This window comes from Sceloporus undulatus, chromosome 1, assembly GCF_019175285.1.
Source record: "Sceloporus undulatus isolate JIND9_A2432 ecotype Alabama chromosome 1, SceUnd_v1.1, whole genome shotgun sequence".
NCBI classification, from domain to species: domain Eukaryota; kingdom Metazoa; phylum Chordata; class Lepidosauria; order Squamata; family Phrynosomatidae; genus Sceloporus; species Sceloporus undulatus.
This window is the reverse complement of record NC_056522.1, coordinates 183,743,865-183,751,220: the sequence shown is the minus strand read 5'-3', so window position 1 is coordinate 183,751,220 and position 7,356 is coordinate 183,743,865. Positions and strand designations below refer to the sequence as shown.

The 7,356-nt window shown below is 39.7% G+C and overlaps 1 protein-coding gene across 1 annotated transcript in view; it reads left to right on the top strand.

Moving 5' to 3' along the window:
• The first annotated feature begins 1,187 nt into the window (after positions 1 to 1,187).
• LOC121934780 (SLX4 interacting protein) overlaps positions 1,188 to 7,356 on the top strand; it is a 108,094-nt gene continuing 101,925 nt past the window's right edge. The window contains 1 exon segment of the mRNA XM_042475624.1: positions 1,188 to 1,309. The gene's annotated coding sequence lies outside the window, so the exon portion shown is untranslated.

Here is a 7,356-nt window from a genome sequence, read left to right as displayed (position 1 = left end):
TTTCCCCCCAATTTTTAAATATTACTTTTAAATATTAAATGCGTGTTTTAAATATTAAGAATTCTTTATTTTTTTCAGATGCAAGCGGGTTATTGTCTGCATCAGGCTCATGGTCTTTTAAATCAAGGATTTAAAGCAACTTTGAAAATATAATTGAAATCTTTAATATTTTTAAAGTACAGTACTAAAAATGGCATGCAAACATGAATCACAGGGATTTCAAGGAAAGCAACTGGCGAAACCGCTTCTTAGGATTCCTTGCCTAAGAAAACCCTATAGATATTTACTACTATATATCTATTACTAGATATATGTTTGCGTCTATATAGATATATATTATAGATGTATTAGATGTATACATCAATATCTATATATACTGTATCTATATTATATATATATACATACATACATACACACTGTATATATTGAGCTATAGATACCTATAGATACAGATATCGATATATCTAGATATATCTAGATCTGCTTTAATTTGTAAACAGGAATTATTTTAAATGGTTTTCCAAATAAAGAGGCAATCTCATGCCCAATTAGTTGGTGGGAGTAATTGTGATTAAGTGTTTCTTTTCTGCTTATGTCTGACAGGGAGCCTGTACACTCAATGGCTGTGGGCACAGAAGTCACTCCTTTTGAGCCTGGAAGGCCTTGCAGGCCTCCACTGCTTCATTTGAACTGGAAGATGATTGCCTAGACGTTCCAAAGAGAGAATCCCCCCCCATTGGCTGTCGCTCGTCACGTGGCCTCGAAGCGCCGCGATGTCATTCGTTCAAAGGTCGAAGCCGTTGCCGACATCTTTGAATCGGGTAAAAGGCACCGTTTGAAAAAAACGTTTTCGGCAGCGGCCGCCATTTTAAACGTGGGCGGGTCAGAGAGAGGAAATGCCCCGGATGTAGGGCAAAGGAAGCGGATTTCCTCAGCCTTTATTTGAAGCCATGGCGCTCTTTTAGGACGTACTGTATATATACAGTACTGTAGAAACAATATAGTTTCACTCCACTTTAACTGTCACGTCTCCATTGCTACAGAAGCAGACTAATAAACTCGCATGTTGTTGTTGTTGTGTGTTTTCAATTCTCCCACTTATGACGACCCTAAGGTTGCATCCACACTGGGGAAATAACCCGTTTTGGCACCGCTTTAACTCTTTGTGTGGCTGAAGGCTATGGAATTCTGGGAGTTGGAGTTTTTTTTGTGGTGCCCAGAGCTGCCGGAAACCGGGGATCCTCCTCTCGCCTTTCCCTTTCTTTCTGGGGGGGAGGAAACGGAGGAGGACTGCTTGGGAGCTGCGCCGGTGAGTTCGCAAGGAACCTGAACCCAGAACCCGCTTAATCGTAAACGGGGGGGGGGGGGGGGGGGGGGGGGGAGGAGAGATACCCCTTCAGCGCTCTCTCTCTATATATATATATACTTATATACACACACACACACACACATACATAAACACTCGCACACTATATATATACACACAAACATATGTATACACATACACTATATACACACACATATATGTATACACATACACTACACACACACATATATGTATATATACAAACACACTATATTCACAATGTGTGTGTATGTGTATATATATATATATATATATATACACACACGACACACACACACACAAAAGATATATGTGTGTGTGTGTATCTCTAGTTTTGAAAGAGACTAACCCAGTTTTCTCTTTGCAAAGCATCACTGGTTTGTCCAGTCTCCCAAGTGGGCTTTTCTTGTCTCTTTGTGTAGCTCTCCTCCCAAAAGCAACTGCATGGAGCTTCTGGTGCACTGCCTTTTCTTTCCTCTCTCTCTCTCTCTGTGTGTGTGTGTATTGTGTGTCTAACTGCCAAGCCCTCCCTTGTTTCTCTTAACGACCTGCAACTGACCAGATGCCATACAACTGCAATGGAAGGCAAGGCACTTCAAAATGTAGGACCTTCCAGCAGAATGGAGGACGTAACCTACTTACAAGCTCGAAACACTCCTAGAAATGTAAATGCATGCTTCTTCCTCATGCTCAAAATAGAGGACATTTTCTAGATTACTACACACTACCCTCTACCTCTTCTTTGACTGCTCTGGCTGCCTCCTGTTGCATTGCAATTTAAGGAAGAGTATTTAGAGTGCTCAGCCAGAGAGCTCTTAGGCCTCACTGGACTACAAAGCCCAGAATGCAACAGGAGGCAGCCAGAGCAGTCAAAGTGGAAGAGCAGCATGAGAGAATAGTGTGGTAATTACTTTGACATTCCCAGATCCTGTGGTTACTGCTTGGTCCCACCATGGGTCTCACCACTGGTTATATTTATGCTTGGCCAGGAGGCAGGAAAAGCCTGAGGATTTTTTTTAAATGTTGAATTGAAAACAATCATTTATAAAATCCATGAAGCAATAATATTTCCATTTGTTATTTACATTCATTCCGTAACATGTTGCAATCTTCATTGTGCTTCAATACTTCCTCATGATAACCCAGTTTGCATATCATATATGCCAGAATGGATCCCCCACAGATACAAAGGTGTTTCTCTACTGCCATACATCATTCTTATGCCATCTTCTGCTGTCTGTCTAACCTTTTCGAAATGTATTCCATAACCTCTGAGTATTATTAGTCCTCGTTGGTTTTATTTTGGATTTTTTTTGTCTCATTAAGTACTCTTTTTTGTCCCATTGTGTTGTGTGTCTTCAAATCGTTTCCAACTTATGGCAACCCTGTCACAGGGTTTCTTGGTAAGTTTCTTCACAGTGGGTTTGCCATTGCCATCCTCTGAAGCTGAGAGAGTGTGACTTGCCCAAGGTCACCCAGTGAGTTTTCAGGGTTGAGATGGGAACCAAACCCTGTTCTCGAGTCATACCAGTTTTTGTATATTCCCATTCGTAATGTCTGATTTCTGTCTTTTATCCTCTGGTGCAGGGACTGCTCTGTTTGCCTGATATAGGGTGCTGATGGGCATTGATGACACAGTATGGTATAGTGTGTGGGTGATGTCATTAAGTCTTGTGGTGACATTTCCTGGGTAAATGTGTGGCCCGAGTTGACATCTTGGTTTGTGGTGAGGCTTAGTACCTGTGTCCATGTCTGTGTTGTGTGTCCTCTGGTAGATAAGTACCTGTTTGAGGTTTAAAGGCTGTCTGTTGGTGGAACTGCTAATAGTCTTTGTCTGCAGATCGTAAATTTCTAGTTGGTACTGTACATACCATGCTAGCTGATCTGCCAAAAACGGGGGAAGGATAAAGCACAGGGCCTTAAATACTAGGACCAAAAGCTTATAATAACTGTTGTAAGTCACTAACAGTTGTAAGCTGCTTTGATGTTTTAACAAATTATTTATTTATTTATTTATTTATAATGAACCCTGGCCCAAACTGGAAGCCAGTGGAGGAATCTACAAGACGAAGAGACATGTGAGTATTTGGGGAGATTTATACTTCAGCAAAAGAAAAGTAAACTGCTGATATAAATATATTACCCATGTTTCTAGGTATGTCACCTTAAAAAAAGTGGTTCTTCCATATATAACCATTTTTTGTTAAATACTGTATAAGAGAATTAGATGCTGTTCTCTTTTTATTAGTAAAAATATTCCAATAAAATAATGTCAACATAAAGCTTAAAATTCATTTGATTATATTTAAACCAATTATATTAAATTAGATAACATTATAACATAATTTAGATAACATTAGATAATAGTAAGTTAGATAACATAAATTAGATAACACTGGAAATTTTCCGGAAAACCCACATCTCTATTAATCAGTGATGCTTAATGTAAAAATAGGAATATAAAGCCTGGAGGAGAGAAGATTAAGGGAAGACAATAGAAAACTTCAAATGGTTGAATAATCTTCAAATAACCGAAGAATTCTCAGGCAGAAAAGGGAACAGGCTTGATGTTCTCAAGGGTAAGACAAGAACCAATGGATAGTGATTGTGAGGAAGTAGATTTTGGTTGGACATGAAGAGATTTCACATTGGCAAGAGCTTTTGGATAGCAGGATAGGCTGCCTCAGAAGGTAGTGTTTTCTCCTTCTCTGGGGGCATTCAGCATTTGTATTTTATGCTGTGGATCTTTCATTAAACAGGATGTACTGTAGATTATGGCTTGGTACAAATGGGCCAAAAGCAGTGTGCCGGCGCTGAGTCTAGGGTTCTGGAGCATGCAGCAACTGCACGTTCTGGAACCCTAGTTCATGTCGGCGGCGCCATAACTGCGCAGCCCTGCCCACATGGGGTGCGTGTCCATGAAGCAAGTGCGTTGCTGCATCTGCATGTCCAGGCGCCGTGCTTGCATCATGGACGCACTAATGGTGCACTGATGATGTCGTCCATGTGCACCACAAAGAACCCGTTTTTTCCAGCTTCTGTTTGGGGTGGAGGGATGCCGCACGGTTTGGCTGCTGCAGTGTCCCTCCAGAGGAAAACTGGGTACCTCCAGCCTGCCCTTTTGGAGCAGTCTGAAAAGCCCCTATATAACATCTAACATCCCTTCTAACACTGTGATACACAAAACATATCCAGGGATAGCCATGTTGGCCATGTAACAAAGTACTATAATATCCAAAATCCACAAAACAGTGATACATTTATTGGCCAACGAAAATGCACAAAATACACATTGAAAGCTTTCGAAGGTCCATCAGGCAAAGATGTTAAACATCTTACAGCAGAAAAAAAATATGATGATGTTTGTCTCACAAGCCTACCTTTTGAAGATGTTTCTGTTCTCTGTTCAGGTGATGCTGATACAAGCTGGCCTCTCCTCCTTCTGGCCATGTGTGTACTTCAGGAAGAATTCTTTTAAAATAACATTAGCAAGACAAAAAGAGATGCTTCTGTTGAGCCTCACTCTTCAGTGATACACAAGTTTTCTCATCTCTGGAGAAAACTTTTTGCTGTAGGGGTGTGTGCATATGTCCAGCCAATCAGTGCAAACTAGTAAATTTAACTCATTCGAATTAAGAAATGTGTCAGTTCCTTAATTGTTCAATGAACATATATAGCTGCAGCCCATCCTCAAACTGTGTAGCTGTTTATCAGGACAGCCAGATAGGGAGGGCTAAGCAAGGTGAGGAACAATTATACAAAGACATGGGAAATCTTAATATGCTGGGACATTGACATCAGAAATATTGTAGGCAGATATCCCAATTTACAACAGTTAGACAAGTACACAAAAATGGTTTTGGTATCTGTTACCTGAGCTGTCCACTAGAAAGCAGCACTACCATAATGGAGTACTACTGGATTCTGTGCATTCTAGTTTTGCAGTCTAAATAGAGATATCCTTTTAAAGGGATGTCTTCTCCCCTAAAGCTTGGTATTGGGGAGGTTCATTGTGTGAACCATACATCTGGATGTATGTCTCTTTGTCCATCATCCTAGCTTCAAATCTTGCATCTGGTAGGAAGCCTTAGGCAAGCTTCTATAATCCTTTATCTGCAAAATGGGGATACTACTGTTAAGCCAATCTGGCTGTAAGAAGCTCCAAATCAGTCTATACTCCAGGGGTGTGGGGCTTGTAGCCCTCCAGATATTGGACTCCAGTTCCCATCAGATCCAGCCAGTATGACCAATAAAAAGAAGTTATGTATTCCAGCAGATACTGGAAGCCTACAAACACTGTAGAAATTGGAAACAGTAATTTTCATTGAATATAAGCTTTCATGGCTAGGAGCTCATTCCATCAAATGCATGATTTGCTGTCCTATTAGAATAGGTGAGCTATATAATCAGTGGCATAAGAGGAAATGGAAATTGAGAAAGTATACCTAATTACCATGTCTGATAAAAGTCTTTCTTTTTCAGGAAAATTGGTGATTTATACTAGACCCTTGGTATCTGCTGAGGTTTGGTTGCAGGATCCACAAGGCTACCAAAATCTGTAGATGCTCAAGCCCCATTAAATATAATGGCATAGTAAGATGGTGTCCCTTATATAAAATGACATAATCAAGATTTGCATTTTTGAATATTTATATATATATATATTGAAGGTTTTCAAACCATGGATGCTTGAATCAATGGAATAAAAATCCATGGATATGGAGGACCAATTGTAATTGGTATGGAGAAGATGCAAAGATTTTCACCTGGGAGCTCATTTGCAGAAAACTCCAGATACCCAGCATCAGAGAACAGTTGGAGCAGAAATAATAAAGCTGTGGTTTTATGTAACTAGCAACCTATCTTGCAGCGATAATTTTACTGAACACTAGATGTTGCTGTTGCATTACATGGAGAACTAAAATGGCCAGGTTTTCTTAATAATTAAGAATAAAATTCTGTACTGGTAAGGAGAAGGGCAGAGAAGAACTTAGACTTACTTGAGATGTGAGCCTTCTGTTCTGTTATGGCTTTGTACATTTTATTTATTCATTCATTCATTTTGTTGACTGTGGGACTGCAACGTAGTGTCAAAACTGTATCTTCTCTGTTCCACAGGTCTAATCATGCTCAGATCTCTACTTGTATGTCTGACTCACTGTACTTTGTTTCTCATGTCCCTCCTTGCATTCTCCAACACTGAAATACAGAGTAAGACCTCTGCTTATTATCTTAGAATATGAGGCAGGCTGATATGGGCAGAGGTGGTGTTTCAGATACCATGTTCTTAGGGCTTTGTAGGTCAAGACCAGCATCTTGCTTGGAAGCAATCTGAACATATTTAGTGTTTGTTGGGCTATCTCCACCACCACCCAGCTTCTTTTTATACATATGCAGATCTTTGATGAACCCTAGGCCTTCTTAAGCTTTCTCTTGGGCATGGATGGTGGCTACATAAGAATTCTCACTTGGAGAATGGGTTTGCTAAATTGATATAGGATACAAAGATATAGCTGTGTTAGTCTGTAGAATCAATATGTAGAGAGATCTTGTTGCACCTTTGAGACTAACTGAAAGAGAGGTTGGCTTTCGTAGAGATTTTACAAAAATTCACCCTGCCAATGTCTTTCTTTCAGTTAGTCTCAAAGGTGCTACAAGATCTCTCTACATAATGATGTAGGATACTGTATGAGATAACAGAAAAGAGGATTCCTATAATCTTTTCTAGGGTAAGCTGTTTGTTCAGGGTAGGGATAAAAATAATCAATTGTTTAATTCTCACATGCAAGAATGAACAATTTCAAAAATTGTATTGGTGTGTTACATAATTTTAGCAGTTTTGTGTGTTTTTTATATTTTATCCTGTTTTATTTTCTATTTTCCTATTTGCAATTATTTTTGCAAATATCTCTGTTTTGGTACCATATTCTATTTTCTGGGACCTATCTTATAGTAGCCTTATTCAGGTGAACTGCTTATGCTTTCTCTTGGGAGCAGGCCTTCCTCCCTAG